This window comes from Amblyomma mixtum, chromosome 3 (genome assembly GCF_055824585.1).
Source record: "Amblyomma mixtum isolate Tamu chromosome 3, ASM5582458v1, whole genome shotgun sequence".
Lineage (NCBI taxonomy): Eukaryota > Metazoa > Arthropoda > Arachnida > Ixodida > Ixodidae > Amblyomma > Amblyomma mixtum.
Window position 1 is genome coordinate 213497158 of NC_143014.1, and position 23356 is coordinate 213520513.

General features: G+C 47.0%; 1 long non-coding RNA gene across 1 annotated transcript; it reads left to right on the forward strand.

Annotated features, from left to right (window-relative positions):
• Positions 1-946: 946 nt before the first annotated feature.
• LOC149353576 (uncharacterized) lies at positions 947-10306 on the forward strand. The gene is made up of 5 exons (XR_016291013.1): positions 947-1128; positions 5982-6043; positions 7820-7897; positions 8699-8725; positions 10188-10306. It is a non-coding gene; the product is annotated as an uncharacterized LOC149353576 (long non-coding RNA).
• The last annotated feature ends 13050 nt before the right edge of the window (positions 10307-23356 follow it).

Here is a 23356-nt window from a genome sequence, read left to right on the forward strand (position 1 = left end):
TTCAGTAATATCCGGGTCAGTTTTTACAACATCGAAACGCGGTTACATTCGCCTCTGTGATCCAACAAATTTGTCTATTTCGACGCGTTACGTGCACTATTTTTAAAAATTGCGGAACATTGTAGGTGAAACACCCGGTATACGGTTGTCCAAGGGGCGAACAGAGCGGTTGCCCCGGTGTCCAGAACAAGTAGCGCGTCTCGGAGGATAACTGGGCAGCAGCAGCAGCAGTGTTCAGAGGGGAAAAGCACACACTCGGGCCCTAATGCGAGGTTTCCGCCTATATGCCCATGGGTCGTTTCTCGCTAACCCGCCTCTCGGCTTCATCCCCAGCGCATGAGCGTTGGGTACACGAGGTGCTGCAGCGGTCTAGGCACGCTGACGTCATGCGCGCGATCTCAGCAGGCCTGCGTCGGCGAGGGACAGTTTCTAGAGGAAATAAATAAAAACAATGGGAGGCCCGCTTATGACCACGAACGCTTGTGTGTGCGTGCTTGCGCGCGTCCGACGATCGAGTTTCCTCGAGGCGTTTATTGGAAGTGCTCGAGAGCAGAGCAACGCCGGAGGCATCTCGTCCGGATCTCGCATCAGGTTTGTTCGAACGCGCGCTCTTACGCCTCTTTCGCCGCGCTGTTCGCTTGCCTAACAAAATGCGTATACATGGGCGCGCGCGATGAAGTTTGCCTTTCCATAATAAGTGTCTCCTCCTTCCCATCTCGTTGGCACTTGCCTCCTCACCCTTTACGCTCTTCTCGACGAGGCGAGCTTGACACTCTTGTCCACCTCCGTGTCTTCGCGGCTAGAGAGCGAAGGAGAGAGAGAGAGAAAAAAAAGAAGGCAGGAAGAAAGGAGAATAGAAAAGAAAGAGAAAACAGGAGCCGCTAACTGGACGTAGCGGCGACCGTGGCCTTGCTCCGTCACGGCGGCGTCTTCTTTCTCTGGGCAGCATATAAAAAAGGGCCGCTATCCAAGCGACGCACACAGGACAGTCCGCTACCAACCAAAGCACGTCTCACCTTTCCCTTTTCACTTCAGTTCTTCACACTCGAGGCACCATGAAGGCGGCACTGTTCATCGCGTCCGTTCTGCTCCTGGCCACCGTCGCCAACGCTGGAAAGTTCTTGTGCCGTAAGTGGAACGCCCTGCACTCGGGAGATCTCGAGATTTCTTTTTTTTTCCCCCTTTATCTTCCCCGGCCACTTCTCGTCCCCATCTCGGAAGAGCTGCCATCACGTTCACTCCGATTCTAGCGACGGAGCTATTACGGCCCCGAGACAATTCTCTCAAGGGGGAGATCTCCCATGAAACGCATGGAGAGACTTCCCCCTCGTGTCAATGCCCTCCGCGTGCGTTAGCTGTGAAGACTGTCAGTTTAGTGGATATGATGAGCCACAGTTGTAGTTTTATGCTCTGGCCCCGCAGCTGCTTTTTCGTGCGGAGAGAAATGAAATTTATTTTTCCAAAGCTGCCAGCGCTTCTGGGAAGTTCGTGCGCACGTTTAAACGGCCTCAGCCTGGCCGATTCGGAACCGGCGTAACGTGGAGGCGAGCGCTGGCCGTGACCGGACAAAGTATGAGCCGATGCGTTAAGTCACTTGTCATGGTAACGAACTATGCATGCTCCCTGTGTACGAAAGTCGTGGGGTACAGTAGACCTACAGAAACGAAGTGTCTGCGTGAGCTTCGCTGAAAGCGTGGATTTCCAGAACTGTTACGAGCTGAAATTATCACTCCCAAAGCCTGGAGATACGGCTACGGTCAGTGCCGACACCCCCTACTTCGAGTAGGTGCTGCTGGCATAAGCTGAAAACGAGTTGCATTGGTACGGCTCACCACCATGAAAAATGCCGCAGCGCAGCGTTTGAGTCGGAAAAAGATGCTCCTTCAAAACCGCGCGAACTTCGTCTTTCGAAGAATGGCCTGAGGGGCGAGTTGGTGCATGATGAAATGAATGGCGCCACCGTTCATTTTATCATTTCAAATGAACGCCGCCGTTCATTTCATCATGCACCAACTCGCCCCTCAGGCCATTGTCCTGAAGTACCTTTCTTGTACAGTGGGCCCATTTATGTGTTCAAGTCCTTCCAGCGCCGTCGTCTTTCGAATACGCGGCTGGTATGTGGACTAGCTCTTCTTATAGACCTTTGGAGTGCGTCAATGTCATCCTTTGTTGATACGCAACGCATGTAAGTGAGCGAAAAAAGAAATAGGCTACGGCAGCTGTCACATTCACGTTCATGCAATCTTCCTCCGCCTCTGCTGCGTCTCCACTGTTCGACTGAGGAGTTGTTACCTGACTATATAGTGCAATTTATTCTAACATGCCAGGTCGCCGCGCAAGATTTCCTTAAAACCAAGCGCCCATTGGTAAATGTTTCATTTATAACGCATCATGGGTTCGGACGCAGCCGAACGGTTTCATTTTCTTGTTGGTGCAGTTGAGTCGGAGAGCGAGTTGCAATCTGTGCTTGTTTAACACGGGCCTCGCGCCTTCTCGACGCTTTGAGTTCTCAGTGCGGATGCAGATATTGGACACGTTCTTCTACGTTTCCTGCGATACGAAGTACTATCTTGCTGGACAGTTGGAAGAGAGGAAAATGCGTGTTAGTTTCTGTCCACGAATTGCCGTCCTTAAAGACGACTCAGGAATATTAAGGATGAAGATTCAATAGATACCCATTTTTGCCACCTCATACGCCAGATAGTGGTCCGACAGCTGATAAATCAGCCTCCGAGCTGTTGAAAATTGAAGATAAGGTCGTTCTTACTAAACAGTCAGTGACGCCTAATCTACGCTATATACGCCACTCGTGAAGCGTACAGGTGAAGCATTCTCTTCTGCTGATAGAGACCGCGCATGGTCAGAATGCGAGGAGAAAAAGCAGACAGGACGAGCAATAGACTTGCAAGTGTGCTTTTCTTGTTGCACCCATCTCACATTAAAAAAGGAGGTGCATGGGCGCCACACTCGCGCTCCCAAGGCGCAGCTCTTGACCTTCGCGCCAGTGATGCACCCCCTTTGTCAAAAGTTTAGAGCCCAGGAAGATTGCTTCCGAACCACACCGTGTGGCTCTTAATGCACCCTTAGTGATCAAAATCTCCTGAAGGTAAGAAGATTTTAGTCCTAACCCCTCCAAAGGGTAGGAGTTTCACGAATGCTACACGAGCCCCACAATAGGGGTTGGAAGTAAACCCCCTGGCCTGCAAACTTTTGACTTCGTGTGTGTTTTAGTTGACGCTGAGGTTGATATCATGGCAGACGTTGAGCATAGTGACTACACTCGTTTCATCTATAGTTGTCTTTACCAGCCCTTGCTCGCCTAATGATGACTATTTCTCGTTCAATGTTGTGCACGTCTCCCATCTTCTCTTGCACATGACGTCATCACCAAGCTTCTCCACGCTTCTCCAGCGCTGTGAGGAAAAGCGTAAACTTTAATCGGTGATTACTTCAACATTTCAAACTCTGGCAAAAAAAAAAAAAGAAATGTTGACATGTTTACCTACAGGCTTCATACAATCGAATACTTGAATATCCCGGGATTCCCAACAACCATTTCAGCTTCCCTTAAAGACTTCAGGCCTCAACATGCAGTTCGGGCCTTCACGCGTGTTCAGGCCATGAAGGGAAGGTGACCCGTTTTTTAGAGAATTCGACAAGATTCAAGAATCTAAATGTATGGAGCTTGTAGGTCAAGCATGCTGTTTTTTTTTCTTGGGGAGGGGGGTGGGGGTCGATATTTTAAACGGTGGAGTAATCACCGATTAAAGCCTGAACAATGTTCACGCTTCTTCTTGAAGCAATGCGGTGAAGCTAGGGGTGACGTCTTGGACGGTGAGATTTCAGACTGCCTCTGCGTTTGGCCCACGTCCTGCAGTGCGTCGTCGGTTACCGTAAAACAACGCTTCGCGAGCTTTACCTTCGGGGGCGTTAGTTTTCTTCCTTCGAAGAAGCATTTCTGAGCTGGAAATGTACCGCTGCCGTAGATTACGTCACCATGAGGCCCCATAAAGGGCGCTGCGCGCTCAGGAAAAGCCTGAGCGCCGCACTGGCTTTATTTGACAATTACATCACCATTTCAAATGCTAACACAAAAAAAAGACTCCGCATACTTTACCCACAAGTTAGCACATTCGATTCCTTTAAGCTCGCCGATTTCTAAAACCAGCTGAGTTACTATATTTAAGGCTTGTACTCCTCCATGCACCAGGACGGATGCAAAGATCTGTGACTGTGTATCAAAGGCAAAATTTTGTTACCGTAACGTTCTTCGTTTAGCATTGCAGCCTCATTAAAGGACATCTGCACCACTGCATTGGTTTTATATATTTTCATTAGCAAACATATCTCCTCCAAAACAGATGATGCATGCGGAGCAATGAAAAAAAAAATTACCGACGATTACGTTACTTCCTAATGCGAAATTTGAGCACAGCAAATAAGCTGTTTCACCTTTTCGATAGTGAGTCAACCCCAGCTGCGGAGTTGGTTTCAGGGACAACGCCGCCGATGCCGACACAAACAATATGATACCCTCGCTTCCGCAGCGCTAAGAACCAGGTCTAGCCGTGGGAAGGTGGTCACGTATTCGCCGACGTGCCGGGGCCTACGTGAAATAACCGGCGCGTCGGCAACTGAAGAGCACCCTATCCGCCACACAAGAACAGGGGGGGGGGGGGGGGGGGGGGACCCTTTCCTCCTCTTTCTGCATGGCGGCGACGGTGTTCTATGCAGTCACGTTATCTTGACTCTCTAGCGGCGTCAGCGGCATCCAGCGGTATCAGTCGGTCGCTGCTAGCGCTGGGGGGATGAAAGGGGGGCGGAGCTGGTTACGAGGCCGACGACTATGCCGACGACGACGCGAAACCCAGGAACGGACGCCAAAGAGCTGCGCTCTAAAAGGTTGCCAACTAAGAAACCATTACACTGCCACTGACACCACATTCGTCGACATTTTCTTCGCACAGACACGTAATTAAGTGAGCCAAAAGATAAAGGCAGTGAAAAATCTTTCACTTTAGTGGCATACGAAGGAAAAATTACGGCGCGTTGCCCAGCATTGGAGCCTCTTACAAAGGTGTGTCAATGAGAAAAACAAGTTATTCGACTTTCGTGATTGCATGCGTTCGGTGTGTTCGTTCTCGTTGCGCCATAGTGGCTTCATGTGCCAGAGACGTCATTACACGAGGCATCGTGTGAACGAAGCTGGCACCAGCTTATTCTCTCCTATTTTTTTCCACCTGGCGGCCTTTTTGACGTCTTCTGAAGCCTTATCTTAACAGCACCCGCACCCCCCATCGCTTTGGCAAACATTGACAAAATATAAGGGGGTGGGTCGGAGGCTTGCTTGGATTACGCTGAAAGCAAGGCGAGAGTTAAGCATGGCGGGCTCTTGGACAAGCGTCAAGAGAACGACATTCACCCGCTCCTACAGATGCAAATCGTCCAAGGTCAAGACCAGCGTACGTTCGCGATATCTTTAGCTCATGCCATGCGCTTCCGCTGACGGGTCGTATGAGGAAGCAGGCGGGCACTTACATTTAGCCGTTATTGGCATCTCTAAACACGACGCATCGACCGATTCCCTCTCAGATGGAATCGTGTGTTGCATTGGATCTTCGCTGAAGATCGTATATTTGCGTCGCGAGAATGTAACCATTTCGTTTTCGTATTTTTTTTTGTTATAGTGGCGCCTTTCTCCAACAAGTTAACCAAACCGAGCACGTAGTTTTTATTTGAACGCGGTCAAACTAGTGCCGGGACCGACAAAGAATAAGAATAAGCACAAGGCAGTGTGCTTGAAGAGCGAGAGCTTCAAAAACTTCGACCCATTCTCGTTTTCTGTGACTGCTTGTGGTAACGTGACCACGAAGAAGGGCCTAGCCTTTGTGCAGCCCATCTCGTGCAATACAAAAATAAACAATACAAGATGGGTTAAAAATAGTTTAGCCGGGCTAATCACCATGATGACCACTTCGCAGGGCTTCCGGAAGACAAGGTGATCCCAGCGCTCGAGTGCCTTCAGCAGAACGTGAGCCCCGACGTAAGAAAGCTTTTTCTCTCTGCTTTTTTTTTTTCTGCACAGATGACATCTACTCATCCGAGAGATAGGGGGTGGATTATCGTTGACGATGAACCGACTGCATCTGCGGCACCTTTCCTTCACACGCAGCCATTTCTTCTTTCCTCGTCTTTATCAAAAGTATTCATGCTCTGGCACAGTGTAGTTACAGCATTAGTGGCGTGGACCATCCGGGCGTGCGTACATCCTCAACATAACGACAACATAAAATTAAACATGCCGTTGTACCAATGCTCAAACTTAAGTCAGAAAGAGCTTCAGTAGGCTAATACTCGCAGGAAATATGTACGATGGAGATTATGAGAATGACTAACTCACTGAGTAAGCGTGGCGTCAGATCAGAGAACCTGCAGATCAATCAAAGGTCCTAAGGCTAAGTGAAAAATCGATACACATGTTCCTTTGGGAGGATACATTTTACGCGTGTCTCCGCCCACTACTACGGTCAGCGCCAGTCATTTTCAGGATAGTGCGAAAACGTAACGGCAGGAGAAAAGAGACAAAGCCCTTTCAAAAAGGTTGAAGGGCGCCGCCATATTGGGGCACTGGGCTGTGCTTGTAGCAAAGAAAAGGGTTGAGTATTGAGCTCCCCCACGCCCTCCCCACAGCTCCAAAATGGCGCCAGGTTCAGATCCAGAGATTCTTAGCACACTCCGCTGCGTCACGGGTCTTCGTGTAGCCGTCCTTCTCTTTAGGGTTGACGCAGTGGATGGGCTTCCCACGCTTGCGCGGGAGCTCATACTTGCTGTATGGAACTCGGACCATTTTCCACCCTTCTACTTAACCTCCCTGTCTTTTCTTTCCTGCTCTTTTGTTCTATAATTTCAAGGGGACTTTCACATAATTCATTCCACGGTACCACAACAGCTTCATTACGCATTTTTGCTTACAGATGGAGCAAAAGTAATATTATTCAGTTCTTTCTCAAAGGCATCATTAGTGGCATTGTTTCTTCAGTGAGTGCCGGGTGTACACGGAAGGATAATGCTTCCGAAACACCGTGGTTAGCTCATTATGAGGGCAAACTATATTGGAGTAGCTTTCGATGACTACGTGAGGGCTGTTCAATGATAGCGAAAGAAAATATATTGCATCAAGAAAGGAATTATTTTTCGGCGAGTGTACTGAGATACAAGGCTGTAACTAATGTGGCTATATGGAGATACCTTAGGAGAAATTCCGGGAAATTAATTGAGAGCTAGGTGTAGTTCTGGCAAAATAGAATCGCGCAGTTCAGGTAATATGAACGTTTTGCAGACAAGCATACTTGATTGCAAAGCGCCTGAGTGGCCTGAGAGGGCGCCAAAGCGAGGTTTCGCTTCCTTTGCTAGGTTGTTAGAACAGTTAATTACCTGCTCAGATGAAACAAGCCACGAAGGTAGCAAGCAATATCGCATGGTGCCAAGCGGAATTATTTGTTTCGCTTCACTGTGTGCTCAACCTTGTGCGCATTCACCGGGCGCAGAACAATTTGCAGTGCTCCAGGAATATTCATCTACAAGGTTACTTTCTTATCCCGACATTTATCTCTTCGTCCGTTTTTGTTCTTCCCAACTTACCGTGTCAGGAAAAAGGTGCCAGCAAAATAACCTGCCGAGCCCAGCTGAACTCTGTATTCACCAGAACACCTTCACAAATTACTTTTTTAACTACCGGTCGAAATGCGTGCAGTCTACAGCTCCATTATGCCCAACGTCCATTGGCTGTGTCTCAGCAAGGTGTTTCTCTGGCCCACAGATCGCTAGCTACCTGGAAAGGCTGCCAGAGAAGGGTGCCGGTTTCGTCCGAAACGCTTGCAAGTCAGGAACCGACTTCGTAAGTGCAAAGTTTGTCTTCTTTTTCTGTTTTGGCAGAGTTATATAGTTGATGTAGCAATAAGTGAGGGAGCGAGTGAGCGAGAGGGTGAGTCAGTGAGCGAATGGATAAAGACACAAAATTTACTGGCGAAATTCTCGAATTTGAACTCCGCAAAAGGACTGTTTTCGTGAACACTCGCGACTGTTAGTTTTTTCAGGTTTACTTCGCATGAAGTTAAAGTGCAAAGATTAATTGTTTATGCATATAGAATGCATCTTTAGTTTATTGGGGTATACCTGTGCAATTAACTTCACACGAAGTAAATTTGAAAGAACCCTTCATTTTCAGGTAACAGCCGAGCTGATTTCTTAAACAACTGGTTTACCCGATTTCTATCCAAAAGATGCATCTTTAAGAAACTGCAGTTTGCCAGCGTACAAGATGAAGGCGTCTCACGGGAACAAGTGGATGTCATATGCTTTTCTAGAGCGGCGTTTCCAGAATCATTTTAAACCTGTTTTTAATGCGGTTGTTATCAACAGCATAGTTTAATCTGTGGATAAGTTCGAAAAGTACGTCCTAAAAGCGGTAATGCAGAACACAGGCACTGAGGGCATGCTTTACAGGCAGTATTGTATTAAATGCTACCCGCGCTAATGACGTCCTATCCGAGGGTTGTTGGACATTTGAAATATGACCGCTGTGATGGTCAATGGGTTCGCAATACACAATGTTTGTTATGCACTTCGCAATGTTTGCTACGCACTTCAAAGATACCCGAGTACGTGTCTCAAGCGTTCGTTTCTGTCTTCTTTTCAGGACGAGGTTATGCGCTTGCTGTGGTCGGTAAGAAATTTTGATTTCTCGTTGCCAGCGATATTGACACTGTTCTACTGCCGTGTAGAGTATCGAAAGCGCGGTGTGACGAACCTGGATGGCTGTGGGGTTCTGTTACTCAGCACGGAGGTAAAGTGAACGAAATTGCATTTTAGTGCACGTAAAAGAATCTCAGTTGGTCGAAATTACTCCAGAGCCGTGCACTTCATAGCGCACAGTGCTTCCTAGGCCCGCAGAAATACAAAATCAACCACAACAAGTGTGATGCGATTATTGCATGCCACCTACAAGGTAGCGAGCGTGACTTCCTAGACCAGGCAACATCACTGAACCAGCCTTCTGCTCATATATGCATTCGTTTTTCTTTCTAACTCAATTGTTTATTCATGAAGGGATGCATTAGGACCAGTAAGACCTTTCCAGAAAGGGCTCCCTGGGCGCTGCCATATTGTTCCCTGGACTGCAGTGGGCACCTCCCGCTAGCACGGTGGAAGCGGCGAAACGCCTCCTCTCTGGACTGCTAGAAACCGGTTCCGCCGCCGGAAACAATATGGCAGCGCCCAGGTTGGAAAGGTGTATAAGAGCCGGGCGTTTCTTCTAGCAATTACCATTCTATGAGAGCAACTTTCTTAGTTGAGCAGCTCATTATTGCGAAAAAAAAAAGCAGACGAAAAAGAACCAGATTGAAGAAGAATTACTTTGGAAAACGCAGCAGCCGCATTCGCTTAAACTCACGTTCAGCCACGGAAACTGCTCAGAAGCGGCGTCAGTTATCCGCGCCAGCCTTCTGTCCTCAATGAAAAACATTGTGGTCTTTGCAATGAGCAACGACGGCATATTACGCCTTTACGCTGCAGTTAAGCACGAACGTAAAGTTAGACCGTTAAGTTTCAAGCCCACGTTGCGGAAGGAACGGTGTAATGCATCGCGTTGTCACCACTGAAGTAACCGAAAACCGTTATTTTTGGCGTAATTCCGTCGGAATGGATCCGACTGGGACTGCCGAACGACCAATCCAAGGGGCAATTGTACGGGCCGGAGTGATTTGAGGTTGATCACTCTGGGCTGAAATAGATTAAAGCGTACCGCCGCAGGTTAGTCTTGCACGAAGATGGAAAAATACAAACCAGTGCCGCTCACCCTTCAGTTTTTTCTGTCCTACGCCGTCCCTTTCCCCGCAAGGCAAGTGAGTGATATTCCAGGGGAGGCTGGCTGGACAGGATGGAAACAAGTTATGTTTGTGCCACTTTGGACTCCACGATTCACGTCGCACAGCCCACTGTGCTCACTGCACCAAAGCAAGCTGCGTTGCTCCTCTATTCCCCTGGTTAGCCAAAAACCGAAAGGGTCGGCGAAAGAAATACAACGTGCACAGAACACGCGAGCTGACATGCAGCGCACCGTTCGTGCGCCCCGCTCTCTGTTTCTCTCCTATGACGTCTGAGTAGGAGTGTGGTTTCTCTTTCTGCAGGAGGAATACCTGAAGGAGCTCGTCAAAGCCGACAAGATTTGCGAGGCCAAGTTCTGAGTGGGATGCCGGATGTTTGAGTGTGCGCGTGTGTACAGTAAATAAAATCAGAAATCGCGGAAGTCCTTCGTCTTTCTCTATGACAGTGGTATCCTTCCTTCCTTCCTTCTCTCTCTCTCTCTCACACACACACACACACACACACACACACACACACACACACACACACACACACACGCACGCACACACACACACACACACACACACACGCACGCACACACACGCACGCACACACACACACACACACACACACACACACACACACACACACGCACGCACGCACACTGTCCTAACGTCCTGTGCCCCTAACGTCAGTACAAATAGGGTCTGCTGTAATGAAGTACGAGAAAAGAAACAAGCAGTGATTTATCATAATCATAACGGGAGTCAGTTCGTACGCCCATAGGTTCAGAGGTTACTACCTCCACTCACACGGCTTCTCATATGCTGATGCGAATAACAACGAATTAGTCGTTACGTTTTCTGGCTGAAGATATGGCTATATGTGAAGAACAAAAAAATACATATGGACATAATTAACCACTACGGCTAGCTCCGGCTGTAACACCCACAGCCTTGGAGAAGATCCAAGATCTCAAAAGAGCCGAATGTTTTTATAACAGTAATAAATATTTCCATAAACTAGTTTATAAACAAGCAAAACGAAAAAAAATGGGTAAATGAGTCAGGATTACAAGTACAGCAGCAAAACGGAAACGGACAGAGCAATCGATGCTGTTGCCCTCTTACTGATGTCGACTTTGCAAAATAATATAACGGCAAGATAAAGCTTGTGAGAGAGACTGAGCACAAAATATTGTTAAACGTCGGACCGATAGAGGCATGAGTGCCTGTCTGTGTCTCATGTGCGCATCTAACCAGCCTACCCGGGCCCTCACTGGAGTTAAAATTGAAAATATGCAAAAACGAAAATGCCAATGGTCAGACTCATAAGTTAATGTCAGATGACTTTATAACCACACATACTCTGAAAACAACGGTACGAAGACCCGGGACGGTGGGAGGGTCTCTGATAACGCGAACTATGAAATAAAGCTTGCTTTTTCTTCCTATAACGGACTCAACATGCGTTGTTGTACAAGTTGTTAGTGCGTTGCTCTGTGAAGACTAGAACACTTAAAGACTACACATTAAGGAGAGACGACGGGACAGGCACGTCCTGTCGTCTTTGCTTAGTGTGTGTTGTCTCTGTGTGCTTCAGTCATCATGGTGACATGACATGGAACGAGTTTCGGTGCAGCTCATTTCCAGCTTATGATCGCACTGTAGGCTGATTAAGAGATCGTGCTGCAATGACTGCTTCGGCCGGTCAAAGAGCGACAGACGTTTCACCACAACGCCGCGGCGCGCTCCTCTCCGCCGAGCATACCGCTCCGTTTGCCAGCAGGGCGAGCAGTTTAGAGCGCACAGGCAACTGCACCTCTCTTGTGAGCCGAAGGCAGTGAGCCGAAGTCGAGCGATTTGTTCTTACTCGTTAGAAACTATAGCCTGTGCGCGTGCAAGACCCGTTGGAGGAACATCTCGGGCAGGAAGTGTTCAATGCTCTACACTTGCACTGCCACCTATAAGGATAGGGAAAGGGTTGGCTTTTGTGATTTTCAACTGGTAATTACAAGTCTGTCAGGGATATACTCATGTCCAATATCCATCCACTCCAGGGCTATCCCGTGGAACCGCAGTGCAGCTCCAAGGGCTAAGGAGCACCTGCGATTCATCAAATCAAATTCTAACCATTTTTGCGTTTCGTAGGCTTCAAGTTTTCAAGGAGACAGCGGGGACTTTCCGGACAGTTGGCAGAAGCTCTAAACAGATATAACACTGCATACGACGGCACGTCCTTTGGACAGGTACAAAACATTGTTGGCGACGGTGATCACTTCGTGAGCATACGTAGAATCAGCGAAATATTCTGTGCCATTTTTTTTCTTGTCATCGACGCCTAAAGCGAAATACACATCCTTACTGATCTGCTCTCTTGCGCCACTCTCTTGTAACTATATTTTTTTTGTCGGCCTTTAAGCAAGCGAAACTGCGATCCCGAATATATGGCGCATGCCTTCGAGGGGATTTGACCCCACAGCGACTGTTTTAATACAGCAAGTAATCAAGAAGAAAAGAACCACAAGGAATTTCTCAAGCAAAAATAAAGAAGCCATAAAGGAACCGCGTGCATAACTCACAATTCTGAGGGCACTTAAGTCCGCTTACGTGTAGGAATGCGAAAGCATGTGTTTTGAGGAATGGAAAGGTGCAATAGCTCTCACATCTCGACATCTCGATGGCCACCTCAAACGCGCCTTAAAGCATGCAACTGAAGTTGCGTATGTCATCGGTCCGAACCCCTGTCACAAGCTAGCCTCCAACTTGACTAAAACATGTGAGCCATATATGCGAAGAGAAATGCTATGACATCACCCGGAACGCTGTACGACAAACCGTTGCTCAAAATTTTGATGCGAATGTAACTGCCACCACATTGCGGTCGGCCAGGGATGCCATCGCTGGGGTTTTATCTACACCTTCATGGATTAGGGTGTGGGTGGGGACTTGGTATGACGTCACATTACATCGTTGTCAAGTGACCTGGCAAGATGTCATATTAGACCGTTGTCACGTGACCTGGCATGACGTCACATCGCACAGTTGTCACGTGAATCAGTATGTCTCATTACATACTAGTCACGTGACTTGGTATGACGTCATGCTCATATTATGTCATCAATAATTATACTAATTAATATCGGCGTTACCTAATCACATTGTTACCATTAATTAGGTAAGCTAATGAGCGTTAATTAATTAAAGCTGAGATGCTATTATTGTCATCTTGTGACTCGTCGGCTCGTGTCGTCACATGGTGCCGTTTCTTGCGGACAATTTTCGCGCACATGACCTTGAGAATGCGCCATCTAATGCTTTTGCATTAAAATGAAAAAAAAAGATCAGTACTGAAGTGAAAATCACCGGAGCAGTGGCTTAGCGATCTCACTACCTGCCTCGTATGCGGGAGGTGTGATGTCGATTCCCAGTGCATCTTTGCATCTTCAATTTTTCAATGGGTATAAGATTTGGCATGCCCCTCGTACTCGGAATCACTGGGCTGAAATATTTGGGAAAAATAAGGGTTTCACCCCACCCTTGAGCTCACTAAAAAATTGGCTGGGGCTTAGCTAAGGTTAAGCCTGGATATCTCGAAGCGAAAAGCCGCGGTGATCCGCGATAAACACGTGCTTGCTGCCAATGTCAAACGATGACGCAAAGCGCGCGGCAGCGTGCGCCTGTTCTATGGGCAAGCGCGCCTTATACACCCCTCCTTTCAAATACGCACTGCGCAAGGCTGAGGTGAAAGGTAAAACGGTGGCGAGGAGGAGAAGCGGCGGCGCACATGTGCACTCGGCGCACTCGTGCTCCGACATACGCCGGCTCACGCGAAGCGCGGTGTTGACTAGCGTAGCGAAGCTTTTCGCTTCAAAGCACGAACATCAGCCATGGTGCGCTTAAGGGAAGCTGCACTTGCGGCATTAAAACATAATGAACAAATATAATAACCAAGAAGTGAAAAGACCGCACCATCAACTGTGCCACAACCAGCGTATATATACTTCCAGGTGTCTAGATGAAGTTAATTGAGCGGCGCAGAACGAACGGTCGGATGCTCAAGATCGGAGTGGTGCCAAGTGACAATAAAGTTGGAGCATGTCGAACCAATCCTGTCAGTCGGAAAGGGGCGTAATATATATATATTTATATATAACGTGGGTGGTGCTGATGAACACTCTCAAGGTTAGGTTCTTTGTAAACATAAATATCCCCGAAAGCAGAAGATTTGACAGCCGTCGCCGTAGCTCAGAGGTAGAGCACCGGACGCGTAATTCGGAGGTAGTGGGTTCGGATCCCACCGGCGGCATGTGGTTGTTTCTTTTCTGCTTTTCTAATCAATTAGCTCTAAGCGATAACATATTCAGTAATATTTTAATTTGATCAACACCACAAAATAAATAAATAAATTAAAAATCCCCTGTGCCCCTTGGTTTCTGTGGCTGTTGGCTTCTCTCATATTTATAACGAGCCCCTCATTAACCTTCCCTTGTTTGCTTAATTGCTTAGCGAGGGCCTCGGTTCTGGCAGCCTTGACGCCATAGGAAGCATAAGAGGGTTCTCACACAGCTTCCACCCTCGCCTTTCGATGACGTTCACGTCACGCCAGCGGTAACTCAGGACTTACTACGTCCGCCACTTACGAACGTGGGTGGCGCTGATGAACACTTTCAAGGTTAGGTTCTTTGTAAACATAAATATCCCCGAAAGCAGAAGATTTGACAGCCGTCGCCGTAGCTCAGAGGTAGAGCACCGGACGCGTAATTCGGAGGTCGTGGGTTAGATCCCACCGGCGGCATGTGGTTGTTTTTTCCTCTGCTTTTCTAATCAATTAGCTTTAAGCGATAAGATATTCAGTAATATTCTAAATTGATGAACACCACAAAATAAATAAATAAATTAAAAATCCCCTGTGTCCCTTGGTTTCTGTGGCTGTTGGCTTCTCTCATATTTATAACGAGCCCCACATTCCCCTTCCCTTGTTTGCTTAATATATATATATATATATATATATATATATATATATATATATATTACGCTCCTTTCTGACTGATAAAATTGGTTCAACATGCCCCCCCCACACACACACACACACACACACACATATATATATATATATATATATATATATATATATATATATATATAGCAGGAAAGAGGAATATGACCTATTCTTTTCAATCTGATTGCAGGACAAACAAGCACAGACCAGTGCACGGGCAACAGGGCGAGTGAACATACAGCACTATCCGGATTTCACTTAAACTTCAATGGCCAAAAATCATTTGACAGTAGCACATATGATAGCTGTAGACTGCCTCCATCACACAAATAGGCGGGCGCCCGTCAACAGTGGGAAAAAAAATTAAAGAAAAAAAAGGTCCACTTAAGAATCCCTTGTGTGGGACCCCCGCTTGAGGAACCCACACAAACCGCACTTATGGAATATGGTTTGGTATGAAGCAGAGAACAAGCTACTAAAAAAATAAAGCTAAATGTTAGGTAAAAGGCGACAAAACAAATGGAATCCGGCACAGTCATAAGCAGTTTATGCTCAGGACCCAAAGTTCTCATGCATAAAGAAAGGGCTGTAAATTTCACTTCAAAATTAAAAAAAAAGGCACGTGTTCAGGTAAGCGGAAGTCAGGAAACCAGAGAAGGAGGTCCTCGCTTTTTTTTCTCATTGCGCGGCGCAAGTGTCAGTAGCAGCACGGAATGGCAGATCGAGCAAGTGACCATACAGGGCCCCCTAGGAGGCTTGCACAAGAAGTGACAGCATGCTTCAAATATGTTCTGTCGTGAACCGAGTTTGAAGAAAAACCAATAACACATTTGAAGGAACTAAAGAAGGCGTCATTACGCGTGCAGCTGTGAGAGAAACGGCAGAACACCACACGTAGATTTCTTAAACAAGGTCAGTGTACTTAAAGAAAAAAAAAGTATGATGTGAGAGTAAAATAGAGAATAGTTAGTGATATGCAGCTAGATAAAGATTCACAGTGCTGAGGGAAGGTCAGAATCGTCAGCAGCTGGAAGCTGGAGTCTAAAACAAGAACCTGAGCCTCAAGGCACGACACATGTGTCGCCGAAAAGCTTTGTGAATTATCAGAAGCTTATCAAACTACATCTGTGACTTGATCTGTTACTTGATTCGCTATAAAACCTAGGCGCTCGACATAAACACGTCAACCACGACGTTCTTTCGCCAAAATACCCTTGAACCATTGAAATCACCATAAAATACAATGCGCGCTCCAAGTTATGGAAAAAAAGTAACTTCCAGGACCTAAAGATTTCGGCCTGGGCGATTGCCTCATGGTGGTACGAGAGAGAACAACGGGAGAAGAAAGAACGAAACATTCGCCCATGCTTAGAGAAAAAGAAAGACAGTTCATTCATTCATTCATTCATTCATTCATTCATTCATTCATTCATTCATTCATTCATTCATTCATTCATTCATTCATTCATTCATTCATTCATTCATTCATTCACTTCTCTTCTTTCAGGGCCCGTAGGAATTACAGAGACGTGGGGTATATAAAATCGGCGGCGACTTTCTTGAAAATATTTCGGCATCGGTGATGGTAGCGAAGGAGGTAAGCACGTGGTTCCAGTCATTGGCAGTACGAGGAATGGAATAAATAATACAAAGGCTGGTTCGGCAGTGTGGGATCCTCCTTGAATTTATGATCAACACGCAATGATACATACGATGCAGGAAGGAAAAACTAACCTTTTGCGAATAGGGTTGCTATAATAAATCTCGCTAAAAAGCCGATATTTACGACGCTGCGAAAGGAGGGACAGATCAAGGGCAAATTTCATTACCGAAACGCCTACTGTTCGAAAGTAATTCGAAAAAATAAAAATGTATGGCACGGTTTAGAAACGACTCTAAGGTGCTTGCTACAGTTTTTTGATTAGATTTCAAAACAGAGCACGAGTGTTCTAGTTTCGGCCTTATTAGCGTTTTATACAGGTAAAGCTTAGAGGGATACTTAAGCGACGTTCGAGTCAGCTAGCCTTCTAGGTTTTTGAAGTAGTGTCGTTGCTGATCACGTCTGTGAAGTTACTTCTTCGATTTTGGCAAAAACAGTGGCGCAATCACCAATTCAAAGCGCGATGTTTAAATCTCCCGTGTCCCGCGCTAGTGCAGGAGAGAACAGCGGAGACGGAAACCTCGTCTATGTCGGCCAACGTGACGTCACTTTGAGGAGCCGGGGGTACTTCGGCGCACCCGAGCGAGCTTTCAGCGAGCGTTGTTTCTCGTGCTGCTTGCGTTGTTCTCCGTATTGCGTGCGTTTTGACGTACAAAGCGTGTCAGCCGTCCTTCAGCATCAGCTTCAACACGAGGTAATGCTCTGCGTTCGCGTCCAAGAACAGCTACGGCCGCGACTGTGTCGTCTCCCACTGTTTTCCACAAGATAATAAGCTCACAGCGCGGGCGCTCACTGCTGTGACGAGGTAGAATTTTAGCGGACCAAAGCAAGTGTACTCTGCTCGAAGCACTTTCGTCAGAGCGGCTGCATACAGAGCTTACCCTTAATTTGACCTCTAGAGATTGCTGTCAAAAAGGCACGGATGAACCATTACACAGTTCCTTCGATTTTCTCGCGTATGAGATGCGTGTCACCATTGCCAAGAAGCGCTTCTTCTATAAGTATAAACATGCTGACTTAGGCCCTGCAGAACCTTTTATAGAGGCTCAAGGAAGCGTCGCTCTCCTCAGCTTAGGCGCGGCCAGACCACCTGAGGCATGCTCAGCAAGCAAGCAAGCAAGCAAGCAAGCAAGCAAGCAAGCAAGCAAGCAAGGAAGCAAGCATCGAAGCAAGCATCAAAGCAAGCAAGCAAGCAAGCAAGCAAGCACGCAAGCACGCAAGCAAGCAAGCAAGCAAGCAAGCACGCAAGCAAGCACGCAAGCAAGCAGGCACGCAAGCAAGCAAGCAAGCACGCAAGCAAGCAAGCAAGCAAGCAAGCAAGCAAGCAAGCAAGCAAGCAAGCACGCAAGCAAGCACGCAAACAAGCACGCAAGCAAGCACTCAAGCAAGCACGCAAGCAAGCACGCACGCAAGCAAGCAAGCAAGCAAGCAAGCAAGCAAGCAAGCAAGCAAGCAAGCAAGCAAGCAAGCACGCAAGCAAGCACGCAAGCAAGCAAGCACGCAAGCACGCACGCAAGCACGCACGCACGCACGCAAGCACGCAAGCAAGCAAGCAAGCAAGCAAGCAAGCAAGCAAGCAAGCAAGCAAGCAAAGCAAAGCAAAGCAAAGCAAGCAAAGCAAGCAAAGCAAGCAAAGCAAAGCAAAGCAAAGCAAGCAAAGCAAGCAAGCAAAGCAAGCAAAGCAAGCAAAGCAAAGCAAAGCAAGCAAAGCAAGCAAAGCAAGCAAAGCAAGCAAGCAAGCAAAGCAAGCAAAGCAAAGCAAAGCAAGCAAAGCAAAGCAAAGCAAGCAAAGCAAAGCAAGCAAAGCAAAGCAGAGCAAGCGAGCAAGCGAGCAAGCGAGCAAGCAAAGCAAAGCAAGCAAGCAAAGCAAGCAAAGCAAGCAAAGCAAAGCAAGCAAAGCAAGCAAAGCAAGCAAAGCAAAGCAAAGCAAAGCAAAGCAAAGCAAGCAAGCAAGCAAAGCAAAGCAAGCAAGCAAAGCAAGCAAAGCAAGCAAAGCAAGCAAAGCAAGCAAGCAAAGCAAGCAAAGCAAAGCAAAGCAAGCAAGCAAGCAAAGCAAGCAAGCAAGCAAGCAAGCAAAGCAAGCAAAGCAAGCAAAGCAAGCAAAGCAAAGCAAGCAAAGCAAGCAAAGCAAGCAAGCAAAGCAAGCAAAGCAAAGCAAGCAAAGCAAGCAAAGCAAGCAAGCAAAGCAAGCAAAGCAAAGCAAGCAAAGCAAAGCAAAGCAAGCAAACAAAGCAAGCAAAGCAAGCAAAGGAAGCAAAGCAAGCAAAGCAAGCAAAGCAAGCAAAGCAAAGCAAGCAAAGCAAAGCAAAGCAAAGCAAGCAAAGCAAGCAAGAAAAAGGCTGAGGCTTAACTTGGTTAAGCCTGGAGAATGCGAAGCATCATCGTGTCGCGTAATTTGGAGGCGCACAACCACAGCGACGGCGCGAGGTGGGCCCCCGTTTCTCCACTGTCGTGACGTCATCGTGTCACGTGGTGTGACGTCATGTATCACGTGATTTGGAGGCGCACAACCACAGCGACGGCGCGAGGTGGGCCCCGTTTCTCCACTGTCGTGACGTCATCATGCCACGTGGTGTGACGTCATGTATCACGTTATTTGGAGGCGCACAACCACAGCGACGGCGCGAGGTGGGCCCCCGTTTCTCTACTGTCGTGACGTCATCGTGTCACGTGGTGTGACGTCATGTATCACGTGATTTGGAGGCGCATAACCACGGTGAAGGGCTGAAGTGGTAGCTAAAGTAGTATGCTTCGCATAAAAGCAAGCAAAGCAAGCAAAGCAAGCAAAGCAAGCAAAGCAAGCAAGCATCGAAGCATCGAAGCATCGAAGCAAGCAAGCATCGAAGCATCGAAGCATCGAAGCAAGCATCGAGGCAAGCATGAGGCAAGCATCGAAGCAAGCATGAAGCAAGCATCGAAGCAAGCACCGAAGCATTGACGCATCGAAGCATCGGAGCTATTTATATGCGGCATCGCGGTTAATCGTCGCTAAGCAATTGAGATGAAAGCATTCGACAGAGGTCTGTCTGATTTCGGATGCAAATTTAAGAGAGCAATGAACGCCAACCAAGTGTTTGCAAAAAAACGACGTTTCGCAACTTTACTCGGTTTCTCCATCAAGTTGTGGCATCGGGCGAGTTGCAGCTAGCTTGGCTTTTAAACACACATATAGTTGACCTTTCGGTCACTGAACATAAACTGCAGGTCTAGGAAGGGCGAACGTTTCCGAGGGAGTGATTAATATTTCAAGGCATCTGCTGAGCGCGCCACGACTGAAGCAGCAGTCTTGTGCGCGTATTTGGCTTGGTTCCTAGCGCACGATGATTGCGTCACTATCCTGTGGTTACATGCCTCATAGTGCTTGGCTACTGCGCTTCGCTCATTTTGACATCAGCTTTGTGCTGCTTTATCTTTTCCTTGAAATACTTTATTGCCCCAACCTACAACGCCGGGTACTGAGAAGAGGCTTTTTTTGTACACAACGCCTTGGGCCTTTTCTTTAAGATGACGCTCATTCCGGCGAGCCAGGAGGCGTACAGTGGTGGTAATTGGCTTGAGTATTGTTCGCACTCCTTCCTTTCCGAGAATACGAGCCGAGGTTGTGCTGGCACCTTTTACGCATGGACTGCATACGCGTCCTTCACGCTGGCGTATGCTTGTGCTAGGCGTAGAATTTTTTCATTGCGTCTTTTTTGGTTTCAGGTGATACTTGGGATGAACAAACTAGTATACTTTTCTTTGGAGGTCATGTGAATAAATAGTCGCCATATTCGCTTTTACAACACCACGGAAAGCTGCGGTCTGCACTCAACGCAGCGCCGGATCCGCATCGGCAGCTTCTCCAGTCCTCGAAGTGTCGTCACGACCTCTTGAACAATCACGGGCGGCGGAGGGCCGCACGGTGTGCCCTGCGGCACAGGTCGCATATTTTTGCTAAAAAAGGCAATTCGGGCTTGTTTTTGCCTTATTTGGATGCGATATTCCATTATACAGCATGAAAAACTATCGGACGCCGCTGCCAGCCCGATTTAAAAAAAAAAAGTGCTTCAGTGTGCCTATAACGGGGCTAGTTGCAGCCGAGAACTGGTGGCGTAAGAATCCGAATATGCGATTTGCCAGGTTGGATATGTAGTCCTCGTGCATTTTCCAAGACTTTTTATGTGAACACCAAGGTTTTTGTGTAACGAAAGAGACAATAGTATCGTTAAGAAAATAACAAGGGATCTTATCGTGAGGGCGGCAAGAAATGCACGTGTGTTTGCACTTGTGGTAAGCAGTGTGTCAAGTTTCATAAGAGAATCGCAACATTATGAAAAAATTATGTTAATGTCAGTTTGTAAGTAACGTCCGTCGCAAGGATTAGCAATCATCCGATATACCTCACAATTATCTGCCAAAAGTTTTTATATTTGACATTACGTTGCTCGAAAATGCATCGATATAAATTAGAAACAAAAGAGGACCACCGGTGCACTGAAAGTGCACCGCTGCACCATTAACGAAAACTTATTGGCTACAGTTAGGAAGAAAATCCTTATACCAGCCTATAGTATATGGCCAGCAATGTTAAGAGCACTGAGTTTAAGTAGCAGCAAGCCATTGAATATTGTGCGCACCCACAGCGCGAAACGAACCATTAGTGAAAGATAGGGGTTGTGCTTGGCACTAGAGAAATTTTCTGAAGCCGGGTCGACAAGGACTGAAGAAGTTGTAAGATTAAAGGAAAACATCAAGGTGAGAGGGAATGAAGTGCTCAAGAAGTTTGAGGGTTAATGAGATGGGCCGATAGTAAAGTGCTCGAACAGCACTACCTGATTTATGCAAATGATCCACCTTCTCTACCTTCCAGTTATGAGGGACAGGGTAACACTCCAAAGACTGCAAAAATTTCGCAAAGATTCAGTGATGAGCAAGTAGTTGTACTTTTAAAGAAGTTCGTCACTGTACTTTTAATTACTCAGCAAGAAGAAATCTTCTGCTTCTCTATCAAACAGGACACAAAAACGGAATCCATGATTATCGGATGCATGGGAGAAAAATAAAAAGTACAAAGATCAGGGTAAAAAAATTCAGGCGGCACTTTGCCTCTCTAAAGTGCTGCAAGGCGAAAGTGTTTCCTGGCGCACTGTTTCCTTTTTATTTTTTTTTTTCATATTTTATTTTTATTTTTGTTTTTTCCCTTATTATTTTTATTTGTTATTTTTGTTCCTTTTCTTATTATTTTTATTTTTACTTTTGTTTCTTTTTTCTTTTTTATTTATTTTATTTTATTTATGAAACCCATGCATTCACTAGATGCGCCTTTATACATGCTCTAACCCTGAGCCTTCGTGGCGGAGTAGTAGCGTCTCCAGCATAGAGTTTCTTACTATTACCTAGAGGGAAAGCTGGCGGCGCTGCACTTCAGCCACCATGGACGCCCAAAGCATCATGGGGCGGTGAGCTACTTGTTGCGAGACAGTCGTAGTTTTTTGGGAACTTGGAGTGGCACTACTAAGACGTTTCATTCTGAAAACGCTGTTCGTGTGTGCGCAGACGACTTTCGCACGAACGCAGTGGGCAAAACTCATAGTAGTGAAACCGCGACGACACACGACGCCAATAGAAGGTTTAACTTTTCCGAAATGCCATTAAAAAACCTCTTATAGCATTTAAGCAACAACATATTTTTTGAAAACATATTTACTTTTAAAAGTGCGCCTGTTAATTACGAAATATTAGTTTTTATAGTGTTCACTGCTTGGCCAATAGGAGAGCGAGTCGTCTCTTATTTTGGCCAAACTTTGCACTTAAATGCTTTTCTGCTCGTTTGTTGCAATCATTAGACAAGATATTGAATGTTAGGACGTTTGTAGTTATCAAACAGCTTTATTTTTCTATTATTTTTTGGCCAAAAGTTGCAGTTCCGCAACAAGTAGCTCACCGCCCCATGATGCTTTGAGCGCCCATGGTGGCTGAGGTGGTCACGTGGGGTCTCCATGCAAACTCCCATAGAGGGGTTGTCAGCTTTCCCTCTAGGTAATAGTAAGAAACTCTATGGTCTCCAGTTCAAATGCCAAATGCCTTGGTTCGATTCCCAAACTCGACACAGTTTCTTTTTTAAGTAGTGACGCCGAAACGCGGACACATCTGCCGACACGGCTGCTAACGGCAGTATGAGGCATTAAAGGCTTTCGTCTTTAAAAGGTCTTGATGGGGTACGAGGCGAAAACTTCATTCAATACTTTGCAGCAGTCACTCTCTCAGATTCCAATGGACCTTTTCACAAATTCCGCTGCGCCACCAAGCGGCCGCGCAAAGCACTCTGGGAAAACGGCGCGGCGCCGCGCTCGAGTCTTTTCGTCCGTCTCTCCGACTGCGCCTGATCACTGGAAAGCCTCTCTGCCATCTCGTCGCCATTGCTTTTTCTTAGTCTTCATGTGTTGTCTGCTGTTCCTTTGCATCGCATGACCCAGTTGGATGTTGCGTTCCGCGGCCATGGGTCACCAGCCGAGCACCAGTAGACGCAAAGACCACCGTTCGCTCAATGCATGTATACGTAGAGCCCTAGCCGCTCATGTGCCCATGGTGGTGGTGAAAAACTTTATTTATAAAAGCCTAAAAAAAACGAAAATTATGCAGCAGCATTGCGGGCGGCTTTCAGGCTGCCGGTTGTGGCATCCAGGCAGTACATAGCCACGACGTCCTCTGCCCCGGTCACCAGCCGAAGTTGGAGGTTCGCATGTGCTCGTCGCTCCGCGTCCCGCTGCTGTCCAGCTGCTCGAAATGGGTGTGCCCTTTTCGTTTGGGGCGTGTTATAGCTTCCAGGTGTGTTTTTCTTTGCTGCTGCTG